Raw genomic sequence first — 15,124 nt, forward strand, 5'->3', positions numbered from 1 at the left:
CGCCCTAGTTTTACTTTCCTTTTTCTTTTCTTCCTACCAACATCATCTTCAGTACTAGCATTTGCATCCGCCAATGGTATCTCATTGTGTGTATCCCTTAGAACATCTTCTGCCGTGTCGGTATTGTCATCCACATTTGATGCATTTAACTCAATGACAATCCCACCTTGTGGTGGTGGTGAGCTACTGTGAATGGGTTCTGCAACTGCAAAGGTTGATGGACCAGAAACTTTGCCAATTCCGAAAAAGACTTTATGGTACTATCTTTAAGTTTAAGTTTTGGGCATTTTGATGGCCTCCCAATCCCTTCAATTTCACCACCTTGAGGAGTCTTACCCTTGTCTAACATCCCAATCCCTTCACCACCCTGAGGAGTCTCACCCATGTCTGACTGTGACATCTTGAGTCTTGACCTCTCACTACGAATTAAAAGTTAAAACTAATACTATCAAGTATGAAGAAATGATTACTCACCTTTATGCCTTCTCAATTCTCTGAATCAAGAATTAGGAACGAATGCTTGGGCATGTGTTGCAGTATTGTAACTCTGGCCCTCCAACCTACAATGAACTTCAACTTTCCAACTCGATTTGCGAAATGTGAATCGAGACTCGAGACTCCGAGAGCTCCCAATTTACTAATCAGACATGAACAAATCGTAAGAAAGAGTGTAAGAAATAGTGTATTTATAGCAATCCATGATTGCATTTTTGGCGAATTACGCGGGGCCTGGGCGTCGCAATTGCCAATAAACATTTAATTTAATTGCATTTTTGGTGAATTGTGCAGGCGTGCAATGAAAATTTAATTTAAGTGGGGCGAAATGGGTCCTCGAATGCTTATAGTGTTTTAATTGATATTGGTGAATTTGGTCGACACGTGCAATGAACATTTAATTTACCATTGGCGAATTAGGTCCTGGGTACATGGTCGTTTTACTATTGTTGGCGAATAGCGGAGGTGATCTAATACCCACGTTTGAGTGATTCCAGGTGAATATTACGGGCATGCACGTCGATGGTGTGTGGTCAATGGCAAAGCCAGTTTCTACAGTGTGTCGTTAACCCCAAAATTTTGGGCGGTTTGACCATGATGGTGCCCAAGACTATTCGTGCGGAATTCGCCAATTGGCGAAGATTCGCCACTAAAAAAATCCCTGATGGAAACCGGTATGGGAGATTGATGAGCAGTGTTGTCATTGATGAATACCAGATGTGATGTCAATGATGTCCTCTAGCTTAGCAGGTAACCGGTAAGGAATAGTGTGTCATCTAGCATAATGGCCATTGAAATCATCAGTACACGTTACTGTTGACTTGTGTTGAAGACATAAGGACTGCAGACCGATAAGTGACATGTTGGCAGTGCATAGTTTCCAACCAACAAGAGAGAAGGATGATGGGCGGTTGATTGTGATGAAGAGGGGGAATGTTACCTAAATCACATCAACACTGGAGGTGAAGTATGTGCAAGCCACCGATATGCTAGGTGGATGTCAAATAGTAGGAATCCCACAAGATAAAGATGCAGTCACCACTTGCAGAGATGAATGATAGTGAATATGCCCAATCGATTCACATGTGCCTGTTTGAAGATATGTTGCTCAAACAAGGAAGCCACATTGGTGCATTGTAGGATGCAGATGACAAGGATCCACTCCCACCGGTAAGTGGAGCTTATCTCCTATTATGCATGGAATGCATCATAGTTCTCAGAGATAAGATAAAAGAGTTAAAGTCAAGTGTTTCAAGGCTCACACTAGATCAACTGGTAAAACTCTAAGTTGTCTTAGGTGCTTGAGATCAGAGATATGCACCGGATCAGCTGGATAGACATGTTGAGTTGCCAGTACAAAGATTGAAGGATATGGTTGTCACTTTGACAAATATGTTAATAACAGAACCGATCCAGTGGTGAAGAAAGGTGTTACCACAGATGCAGACAGATGGAGGCAGTTGAAGGTTGATGACATGGTGTCATTAAGGTGTTTACCAGTAAGTATGTCCACCGGTAATGCTAACAAAGTGTAGATGCAAAAGGTTCCCATCTAATGAAGATGTGCATGAGGTAGGTTGGCATGTGTGTTGACTGGTTTAGGTTCTCCATAGGAAGAGAAGCAAAGTGCAAGCGCGAAGGCAGACTGGTTAGGGTATAACTAACAGAGTTTGTGAACCGGTAGATGAACCTGGTTGTGTGGTTGGTCAGTGATCCTATCAAGACCAACATAGAAGACTTAGCAAAGGTGGATGTCAAAAAAAGGGGCCACGTGGAGGTGAAGTGACATGTATACACAAGTCGGTGTGGTGTGTTGGTGAAGTTGTTGGTGACTAGTCCAACATTTAATGGTGACTACGAAGCTCGAGGAAGAAAAGCAGAGGATTGTGGCTCAAGATGAAGGAAACATTAGAGATCCAGAAAAGACTGATCTTGCAGATCAAAGAGAGTGAAGGAAACCACATCACACATGTGATTGATCAGACAAAGGGCCAAAAATCATGCTACAGATGACAAAAGAGAGAAGACGTGGTTCACAAGATAAATAGATGGGCGATGCTCATTGATTGAGTGTTGAACATCGATCAAGGACATGGTATCAGATTGGATATGATATGTCACGATGATCAAATTTCATATCAGTTACAAATTCAGTGCATGGCGGAAACCCTAGTGTGCCAATGTTGAAACTCACATCTAGGCGGGAAAATATGGCTATAAGAGTGCAAGCCAAAGATATTGTTAGTGTTGCTGCATGAGAGAGAAAATCAGTCAAGTACTCACCGAGAATCAAAGAAGAGACTGAGTGTGTGAGTGAGAATGAGTTGAAGAGCTCAACCGACAACAATGAGGCAACCGTTAGTTTGCCAATAAGTCTGATAGAGGAGTGCACCGGTGGTGGTGAACTGACAGAGAAGAGGCAAAGAATATTGTAGAGAAGGTAAGCTGAGAATCAACAACAATAGACAACATACAACTACTTGAGTAAAGTAGACCAGTGGTGGCTAGCAACAGTGTGATATAAAGGTTGGAGAACCGATAGAGAGCAGAATTGACAAAGAAGAAGAAGAGGCTAAACTGACAAGGGTGCAATAGAAATTAAGGTGCAATAGAGAGTGGATTACAATAGGAGATAAGGTTTTTGTAGTGAGAAGGTGAGGAGAAAACCGACAAAGGATTGAAGAGAGGAGAACCAAAGGAGAGACATACACGAGAGTTACAAAGTTCTTTTGTAGCAAGAAGATACATTTTGTATTCAAAATATGTTTTTGTAATCACTAAGTTGGAGCTTAGTGCAGGGGTTGGTGCTCCTTGGGTTGGTGCCCTAAAGCAGGAGTGGTACTCCTTGGGTTGGTGCCCTAAATGTTGTAACTGAGGTTTTCATTGTGAGGCTGGATTAGAGCAGTAGTCTCCAGTAGCACTTCTCACCGAGGTTTTTCCCATCTTGGGTTTTCCTCATACATCTGGTATTATGTGATGTCCCTTTTATGTGTGGTTGAATTTGTGTTAGTCTCCCATCTAATCGGTATGTCTGCTTTGTGTTAGATCTGTTGACTGGTATACAAACATAGGATAGAAAAGGGAAAAGTTTGGAAATCACTGATTCATCCCCCCTCTCAGTGACATCTAGTGTTCAACATCCTTCACATAAGACCATTCTTGACAAAACCTTTAGAGAAACCTCTGTACCCAATGATTTGAACGTGGACCAGTTTCAAGCCATGGTGGGATATCTCTGCACTCCACATTGCCTTCCATTCATAGAAGCCAATGACATTTCCATATGCCAACCACACAACACACCCCTCTACATTGAAGCCTTTCTCCATAAAAACTGTATCAAATGAGTCTTGATAAATGGAGGAGTAGGTCCAAATATTTGTACATTGAACACTATTAAACAATTAGGATATTCTGAACAACCTGTGAATTCAAAGAACAAATCACCATTAAAGCATATGATGATAAAGAACGCTCATCTAAGGGAACAATAACCTTACCTCTGAGGATTGGGCCTATCATGAGGGATGTGATTTCTCAAGTCACTGAGTCAGATCTTACATACAACATACTTTTGGGACGTCCGTGGATTCATGAAATGAGATCAGTACCATCAACGTATCATCAATGTATCAAATTCCCTTATAATGGAGTTGAAGTAACAATAAGAGGTGATCCAAATCCATTCATGTATTATAATAACCTGCAACTAGGATCAAAAATAATAATTCTAATAAACAAAGAAACAATTCCATCATCAGCATATGTGGATCTGGAATCACTAAAACCTTCTACATCAAAACAAGCAAAGCTTAATGAAAAATTCAAGGTTAAAGACATGGGATGTGGTGAGTATATCTTTCATGTTGATCGATTCCCACTATCTCCTAAGACATTTAGTCGACAGGAACAACCTACAAACATTTTGCAATTCCAAGGAATTGGGTGTGAACAACCTAATGTTGTGGCTACTAAGTCTGAATGCAAATCTCCTCTAGTGGTGCAAGCAACTCTTGATATCAACGGTCCTAAGAGTGGTGCCAATGAAGAATCTATTGAATATATCGCCAACCCTCTTGAGAACTAATATAACCTTACCATATCATCCTCTCATTCCATTTCCACTCTACTTCTAGACTTGGATCAACAAGAATTACAAAAACCCTTACTCATTGGGGATAAAAAATTAAGATTTGAAAAGAAAAATCTAAAAGTCAAAAATAAAGAGAAGTCCTTTAGTCCAAATCAAAATCAAAAGCTATTGGAATCTGCAAAAATCAAAGTCAAGGATAAAAATCCTATGAAGGAAAAAGAACAAGAGTTGATCTCCCCTAATACCAAAATAACTGGGGGCAAAAGTTCTAATATTTCAAGTAAAAAAGAATACTTGTTGATGCTAAGTCACCATCATGCCATCCTACTTTCACTTCTTTTCACAACCATAAGCCTTCATAACTCATCCAATTGTTCCACATATCCATTCCCTTTTGGTGATACATCACATCAATGGAACTTTCTCAAAGGACTTTGTTATTCACGATGCCCGAACTTCTTTAGGTGACATGCATATGAGTCAACGTAGTTCACACATTAGTAATTCTAACTTAGTTCCTTCATCAAGGAAGACAATCAAGGGAGCAAGACATCATTTTGTCAAGGAATGACACAATTATAACTACAAAGTAAAGCCTCACGCATTTGAGGTGCGTGACTTAGTTCTCAAAGAGAATCCTAAAAATCAGCAAGACAGAGAGAAGAAAGGCAAGTTCGAACCAAATTGGCTTGGTCCTTACGTTCATCACAACAGTCTATGGATCACGTGCGTATCAACTCTCAACACCAGATCGAGAACCTTTGGAGGATCTGATTAACAACATGCACCTTCGCAGGTTTTACACATAGTTTTTCAGAATATCCCATTGTCAAAAATACAAAAAAAAAAAAATAAAATAAAAAAAAAAATCATAAAAATAGAAAAAATGTTACTTGGTGAAAACCTGGCAAACAGGTGCCTTGTGATACAAAAAAATAAAAATTGAAAAAATTGAAAAAAGTAAAGAGAAATAAATCCGTCCAACGGTAAAAAACCACTTCGGTGGCGCCCTGGGCAAGTACCATGGTGAAAAACAGGTTACCGACACCATGTTTAGAGACATTGCTTGTCCCTCCTTCAGGATTCAATTTCATCCTTTCATTTTGCACACACTCACAACCTACTCCTCCATAATAAATTTACCGATTCCCATCATGGCTTGTTATTGATCTACCTAATATTAGTTAGCCATTCATAATAAACTTCCTTTTTTACCCCTTTTCTGCCATAATAAATCAGGTCCAATCTGTAACTGGGGAAAAACCCTAAATCTAGTGATGGAAGTGGTACCTTGAGCATCACATGTTTTGAGGAACATCATCTTTTTATTCCTCCTTTTCGCGCATAAGCTGCAATAAAAGGTCATTTGCATCGCTGATCCATAATAAATATCCATTCTTCTTCACAATAAAGTATCAATTTCATGGATTCAGACAGTTTCAAATGAGACACAAGCAACAATGGGCTTTCAACAAATCAAATCTTTCAGCAGACTTGGGCAACAACAAGGTTTTCCCACATAATCTGTCCTTTATCAGTATAACTACATTGTGACCAAATCAAACATGTTAACATATGTGGCAAGAAACACAAATAACTTGAGGATTTCATTGTGTGCTAGTACCAAGTCTTGGTTTTATTTTGATTTTATCTTTTGGTGACATGTCTTTTAGTTTTCCCAAGATGTATTTAACTAGAGATTCTATCTCCAGGATGTCTTTGACTAGAAAGGCGAGGATGGGATATGTTTACCTACTATTTTGTTGTCTGTGGATTGTCTCTTAGTAATGCTATGACTTGTACAAGGATATGAGGACATTGTGAGTCTAGTATGAACCATGACATTCCTTATTTGTAACTATCTGATCTTCATGCAAATTGGTACAATGACTTTCTAGGTCGAACCCATACCTAGATTGTCATAACCTATTTGCCATAATAAAGCTCAATGATGATAATAGCACAAGAAGCTCTTTCACTTCCATATCTTCTACCTCCCATCCCCCCTTTTTCCACCGTCCCTTCTTGAGTCCATGTAGCCTGCTTTCATATGACTAAGTATAATGACACGCTAAAAATATTTGCATTTCATATAGCTTTCACCCGCATCACTACATGTTAGCACATAATACACATCATTTAGAAATCGTGACGACATCACATCCTGCATACATCATTAATATAAGTATTTGCATTTTCATATAAAACATAAAAAGACAAAAATCACATATCATGTATCTCACCATGTAAATAAGTCATAACGATACATCCATTTGCATTTTACATTTGCATCATGCATAGCATACATATAGAATCCAGAAAAGAACAAAAATACATCTCATTCCATCATGTACATATCCATCACATTAAGCATCATAAGCATCATAGTATCATAATAAAAATAGATATCCATAAAGCATGCATCATCTTATAGAATGATGGCATCGCATCATAAAATCATCATAAAGCATATAGAACATCAAATAGGAACACATGCATATAGCTTCTACAAGGATGGATGATCAAATATATATATCAAAAATAATATCAGTGTCATGATACAATGATGTTAAAATCTCATATGGCTACAAAATCACCCAAAGGTGTCTATATCATCATACAAAAACTGATACAAAATGGGATCCTCGAGAGCCATGATGATGATCCTCCCTTGGAGCCAGCTGGCCTCGGTGGAATCAGAGAACTCAAAGTACCTGCCCCTGGATCACCTCATCTATCCCCTCCTCCCCCTGGTGGTGAAGGTGGACCCATCACCTCGCCACTAGATGCTCCCTTCCTGTCTCTGCCTATAGTAGTCGAGTGGGAAGCTCTCCTATAGCTCCCTGCCCTCAACTCTGGAGGTACGATTGCATAGTAGAGGTTCCTTAAGTAGGCTATCTCATCACTTGCCTGGAGGAAAAAAGAAACTCCCGATGTTGTATCACTTGCAGCTGTAGCCCTGGAAACCCATATGGTCTCCTTAGTGGTCGTATATCTTTGTATAGCTTCGTCCCTCTCTCACTGCATGTCTACTAGTTGTCGCCTCAATTAAGTCACATCCCTCTCGAGATCCTTGATCTCATCGACCTGACCCTATGTGAGCTCTCACAACATGAGTAGCTCATCCTCCTCTTGTCTACCCTGCTATGGAGCATCTTGTCCCTGTCCTCGTCTCTGTCCCTGTCCTCGTCTTTTTCCCTGTTGTACCTATACCTAGGCTGCCACCTATAATTCATGTCCCCCTCTGCCCCTTTGTGGTCTCAGTGATCTTCCTCCCTAACCTGCCTCTCCACCTCCCTCAAATCCCTCTTCCCTCCCTCCATCTCTGTCTCCACCTCTGCCTCTCACCATCCTCCTAGCACCCCCTCTCTTCCACCTCCCTCCACCCTCATCCTCATCATCATCCTCCTCCTTTTCTATAGGAATGGGCTCTGCTAGATCTGTGAGTCTATGATGCAGTCAAGGTAGGGAGATCCAATGAAGGACAACCCATCCTTGCAACCTAACACATAAACCATGCAAAACATATCGGTAACTAGTAGCACAATGCCATAAATAACAGAAAGAGAAACCTGTAGCAACATAAAATACATAACCGGTAAATAATATGAACAATTCTTATTATAGTTTGAAGAATTACACATACCACATGCTACATCACAGTCCATAATACAAACAATGCTTACTACACAATTACAAGATCTGCAGATCATCCACATATCAAACCGGCCTCTAGAAACAGTCTGTCGGTTCTACCCTAATGTGAACCTCAGTCCATCGGATCAGAATCTCACTGAATCTACATCTTCACTCCATCTCTAAACTATGTCTTCTATCCTTTAACTTCTATCTTCTATAAGGAGTAGGAAAACCAAGGCGGTCTACCTCTACCTAAGAAATCCAAGATGAATCTTCAATTGGTCTGTCCTTCCACTTCACAAGATACTCCTTATAGAAGACAAAAGTTAGAGGATAAAAGACAAACTTTGGAGATCGAGCCCTATTCTGTATGTTCTACCAGGCTTGTGAGCCGGTTATGTTGTACCACTATTGTTACTTGCTGGTTGTAATCAATTTTCATGCAATAAAACAATCTATTTTGCATTGCCTCCATCATATATTTGTGTCTCCATTGTGTTTACTCTTGTTGATCGGTCTGGATTGATCTCTAAATGAGGTCCCTCCTCACCGGTGACTGCTTCAAGTGGTAGATCATTGACCCCCCTAAGGCAGTTGCAAGTACCTATTGATAGATCGTCGAACCAGATCAAGTGATGGGATTCACTTTTCAATTAACCCGGAGAGTCTGATGCAGGAGCACTGGTCTAGTTGTTACCGGTTGAGTAGTTTTTAGTGGAATTGCCTTGAGATCGTGGCATTTCATCCTATTTGCAAGTTTAGTGTTGTAGTTTTGGGTTTATTCCCTTGTGTTTGTGGTCTTTTTCATGTTCGAGTTTCATGGCATTTGGATTTAATCCCGGTGAGTTATTGATTTTGGTATTGGCCCGATTGATATGTTCTTACCAGTTATTCTGGCAATGTGTTGAGCAAAGTTGGATTGGGTTGCAGTTGATCTTCGTGACTTGTGGATCATTGATTTATGTTTCTTGTGCCGTGTCAGATGCTCCCGGAGGACCGCACATTGTTTTATGCATTTTGGAAGTTGTTTTTAGTGATTTGAGCCGACATGTTACTGTTGCACGTTTCATGAGCCAGTTGGTCTTTGGGCCAACTTGATTAAGTTGTTATTACTTACGGATGGTATAAATGAGGGTTTGTGAATTATTTGGGAAGACAAAAGTTAGAGGATAGAAGACATAGTTTGTAGATCGAGCAAAGATGTAGATCCAACGAGATTCTGATCCGGTGGGCTGAGGACAGAAGGCTAAGGTCTGGATTAGGGTAGAATCGACAGACTATTTTTAGAGGCCGATCTAATATGTGGATGATCTACAGATCTTGTAATTGTGTTGTAAGAATTGTTTGTATCCTGGACTGCGATCCAACATGTGGCATGTGTAATTCTTCAGACTGTAATAAGAATTGTTCATATTGTTTATCGGTTATGTATTTTGTGTTGCTACCGATTGTTCTTTCAACTATTTCTGACATTGTGCTACCGATTACCAGTATGTTTTGCATGGTTTATGTGTTAGGCTGCAAGGATGGGCTGTCCTTCATTGGATCTCCCTACCTTGATTGCATCAAGTAACCAAAAAAAAAAAAATCTTTTTGTTTTGCTTTCTGTTTGCAGTTTCAACTTTTCTTTCTATGTGTTCTGGTTTTGGCTCACTGGATCTTGTGGAGTTAGATTCTACTTGAAGACTTGATCATATTTCTTAGTTCCAGACCACATCGCATTTGGATCATTTTCCGACAAGATATCACTATTGGTTTCCTTGACAGTTTCCTGTTACCGGCTGATAGTTCTTGTTACCGGTTGCTTGGACCTATTTTGGTGATCTATCGGAACCCCTTATGAAGCTTGCAGAGCCTTGGGAGTTGATTATGATGTTCCTTTGCATGTGGCCGACCTTTTCCCGTGATCTACACTTCATCCTTTGGATTTTCTAGAGGAATCTCTTGGTGGAGGCCGACCCTGTTAATTTTACACGTTAGGTCTTGTTCCTCGGGTTTTGATCCCTTTTTGGGCTAACTAGATCCTTTGGATCGCATATATAATTGTAATTTCACATTATAATGTAAGCAATTGAAGAATGAGGTAGTGAGACGGTGCATAGAAGATAGATCTTAAGATTCAAGGTCTCGATTGTGACCTATTTTGTATGTTCTCCCAGGCCCGTGAGCCGGTTATGCTGTAACCCGATTGTTACCGGTTGGATGTAATCAATTTTCATGAAATAAAATAGTCTATTCTGCATTGCCTCCATCATATCTTTGTATTTCCATTGTGTTACTCTTGCTGACCAGTCTGAATTGATCTCTTTGAAGTCCCTCCTCACTGGTGACTGCTTCAGTCTAGGAAAAGGATGAGCTGCAAAATATGTTGCATACTCATCGTCCATAACTGCATCAATAACATCCGCCAAAATATTCCATGATATCGGTACCATCTGCTCAAACTGTGTAACTTCCGCATCATATGACAAAATGGGTCCCTTGCAGCTCTACTCTCTAATTGTCTGAGCAAATCACCAGAACCCTGCGACATCCTCTACTGATGGCCAAATTGCCTGCATACCCTTTCAATCAGATGTCTATCCAAAATATACAGAGTTCGCCCAATCAAATATCTGCTCTTGAAACAAAATGGCAGCTTTGCCGCATCCTCCTCTAAGGCCTTGTAGTCTAAGTATGGCCTCCATATAACACTATCAATATCATCTATAACTCTCTGCCAGTAATCTACCTTCCCAATCTGTGGCTGAGAAGTAATCATACTATATAGATGTGCATAAGACTTCTTGTGTCCTCTAAATCTAGTGTGAATAGGCCTAGTCACAACAATATGCTCATATGCCCACACCTGTAGTAGTGTAACCACACACCCCAATCCGCAATCATCAAGGTAAACAAACTGGTGCAGCTCATGGTATAAATGTGCCAAAATACATGGCCCCCATGCAAATCTCATGTGCTTTGTCACGAGGATCTCCAAAGTCCTCCCCCATCCGATAGCTAACCCCCGTGTTGCCCTATTGGGACATAAGGAGCCGCTGATCATCCCTCCTACTAGTGATAACTTTAAGAAACCCCCTCTCAAAACATTGTATAAAATCTTGGCGAATATTGAATTTTTTTTTTAAATAATGACAATTTTCATTGGCGAATCTTTTCTTTTTTTAAAGAAAAATATTAATTTTATTGGCGATTTTTTTAAATCAATTTTTTTGGTAGAAAATATTGGCGGATCTTGGAAAATAATAAGAGTATGCATTAATTATTATTGCAAATCCTTTCATTTAAAAAAATAGTTTTTTATAGCAAAGTAGAGGCCTAAAGGTGGAAATCATTAATGAGTTTAAGGGGTAGACTCTACTTTATTTAGTTTCTACCATTAATTTAAAATAATCTAATAGCCCTCTTTTTATTTTGTGAGATAAAATGTACCAACAATTTGTAATACTTATGGGGCAAAAATTTGATTTTAGACCATTGATTTTTGTTGAGGTCAACTATTTAGAAGCAATTTCAAACCCCATGAGCATTACAACTTGTAGGTACAATTTACCTCATGGAATACAATGAAGGTCATTAGATTACATTTTAAATCAATGGTGGTAACTAAATATTGTTGATATAACCCTAAAGTAACTAAGAATTATGATATATTATTAGCGAATTAATTTAGATTTCTATAATAAATTATTAAATGTTGGTGAATTTGATCCAATCATGTATTGAATATTGTGGCGAATCTTTGCGTCAAAAAAATTAATAAAATAAATTCTTTGGCGATTTAAATAACACCAAAATAAAAAATTGTAAAAATGTGGCGATTCGAGTCACCTTAAACGTTGAACTTATTAGCCAAATTTTTAATCCCAAATTTCAAAAAATAGCCAATTGGCAAATATTAGCCACTAAAAAAATCTTTTCCGCCTACCACACCTGCTAGCCTCTATCCGTTGGAATGCATAACATCCTAGCTTAGGTGTCGCGGTCTCAACTCCAGATCTGGGTCTACAAATACTCATCAGAGTGCATCCCTATCTCCCTCTTGGTCATAAACCACGAGCTCCCCATGGATAAAAACTCGCAGTATCATATATGCATCCTCTAGAGTGATTGACATCTCACTAATCGGCAAATAAAACATGCATGTCTCTGAGTGCCATCTCTCTACAAGAATAGTCATCAATCCGGTGTTCATCCTAATCTCTGACATGTAAAAAATGTGTCTCAAGCCCATAGCCTCAATATCAGCACACTCCTCAAAGGTCAACTCTGGGCACAATCTCTGAGTCACAAGGAATCTCTCTCTAGACTCTATCTAAGGCAAACACTCCTGCATTCAGTCAAACCAATCATGTCAATCCTAGTGGTACTCATGTTCATCACATAATGCTACTTCTATCCTAGTGCTTATGTTTATCACATGGAGCTACATCCTAGTGTATATGTTTATCACATTGCACTTGATCCTATTTTTCTAGAGCACTCGCCAGATTTGATCAATTCAATGACTTATCCTATACTCATCTTAGCAAACCTACCCATTTTAGGGAACTTGTCGAGTGAATCCTCTCAACAACTTATCTAATTGGCAAAGTATGTTTATCACAAAATTGTCAATTCTAGCCTATCCTTCAGTTTGTCTTCCCTAGGGCACCCATTGAGTGAATCCTCTCAACAATTTATCCAATTGACAATGCATTTTCATTAGAGAACTGTCAATTTGTGCTAATACTAGACACAAACGCATTTCTGCTATGCAAATGCGCTTTTATCCTACCTATATGCATTCTAACAACAAAAACGTGTTTTCTTAGCACAAACACAATATTCTTGCACGTATACGCGCCTTAATCTCACAAATGTGCCTGTTTATCACAGAAGTGGCTCTGTTATGCATAAACACACTTTGTAGATGTATACGTGCCTGTTTATCATAGACGTGCCCATACCTATGCGTAGATGCGATTACAAACCTAAACGCACCCTAAGCTAACCTAGACGTGACCTTTCACCCTAGACATGGACAAACCCTAGCATAGACACGTTTTGTACCTAAATACCGACTCTGTGTTTTTGTTTATCTACCCCAAAGCGCATTAATTAAGGCAATAAATGCGAAAATGTACAAGGTAAAGTTAAGGTACATACCGGCTCACCCATGTCATCTGGCCTCTGGAACCATCAGACGTGATCAAACCTATGTAGTCTAACTTCCATCTCTCTTGCTCTATTGACTACTCTCTAAGCTCTAAGTGCTCTGATATTCTGAATGTTGTCGATGCAAATGAGGATACTTTCCTTGTGGCTTATACATATAGGTTTCTTAGCCCTAGTCTCTTGTGTCAGCCTTTTCTTCTCGAGTCAGTCCCTATCTTGTAAATATTTCTAGCCTTTCTCTCTTATTGAGAGATTGTTTGTATCTTTTTCATCCAATCTCTCGAGGGGGCATATCATGCCCATCATGGGGCAACTTTGTATCAGTTTATCTTACCTTCTTTGAGCTAATGCAACAAGCTGCATTGTCTCAAAGAGGGGCAAAATGTAGACACCTAATATTGTCTTGTCTAATCAAATAAATATTTTATTTATTTAATTATTTTATCCTAAGTCATCTATTAATTAAATAAATCTTTATTTATTTAATTAATTCATTTAATCCTCTTCTAGCCCTTTTCTAATTTAAATAAATACTTTTATTTATTTAAATTCTCCTTTTCCTGAATTAAATAAATATTTCTTTTATTTAATTGATCCCACTTCTTCTGTTAATTAAATAAATCTTTATTTATTTAATTGATTCATTAAATTTTTCTTCTATGAAACATCTCACTTATCTCTTTATCCTCTCTTACCTACCCCCTTCATCATTTTATTATTTCTTCTACCTACCCTTTAGTCATAACCAACTATTTATCCTCTTCACCTTTTAATCTTATCCCTCCATTTCTTAAAGTGTTCTATATAAGAGAATACTCCCTTCATTATCAACCCTAATCACCAAATCAGCCAAACAATCTTATGCAATCAAGTCTTCTTACGATCAAGCATCTTCAACCACAATCCATTCTTTGTTGAGCTCTTGTGCACACAAAATCTAAGAGCAAATATAATAAACAAGATCAATGGAGATAGGAGACAATGGAGATTGAAACCCTACTTGACATGTGAATGGTAATATTGTTCATTTGGTTGATTTACATGATCTTAGGTATCTCTATTGGTGTATGGTGAATGTTTGGCTGTAGAACTAGGGTTTGTTGTGGTTGGATCTTTAAGGTTTTACAATAAGTTTTCATCCTCATTTTTTCACCGTATACAATAACAGTAAGACAAACTTTAAACAAACTTCAAACTATATTTGATCAAAATGATCAAATTATCAAACAGATTCTTTTTCAATTCCATTCCACCGATCTTCCATGATCCACGTGCCCTTAACAGCTTAGACCTCTTTCCTAACCATCCCCTGTCATTTCGAACACAAAACAGTCAACATTATTATAGTTTCTGGTAATTTATCAATCCTAACTTCTTTTTCATATTTTATTAAATATTAAGTCTTCAACAAATGGTGACAGGAAAATAGAAAAATATAAAGGTAAAGAGGAATACTACTGAGAAGTTTACTGGAATGATGTGTTGTCATTGATGTCAACATATTCTTCTGTGTATTCTAGTGTTACAGTCAGATTAAATGAGTTGGTTTGGCTAGTGTGTTGCAGTTGAGTTGTTGCGGTTTAATGAGTTTAGAGATACTTATCTCTAGTTGATTCAACAAAATTTTTAGTGGTTTGCATGTTGATTTGATTGAGTTATGAGGTCCGGTATTATGGTTGGTTATTCAATTGTTCGTGTTATTTAGTATTCTGGTTTGTGCTTCACATTGCTCCGGAATTG

This window comes from Cryptomeria japonica, chromosome 5 (assembly GCF_030272615.1).
Source record: "Cryptomeria japonica chromosome 5, Sugi_1.0, whole genome shotgun sequence".
Lineage (NCBI taxonomy): Eukaryota > Viridiplantae > Streptophyta > Pinopsida > Cupressales > Cupressaceae > Cryptomeria > Cryptomeria japonica.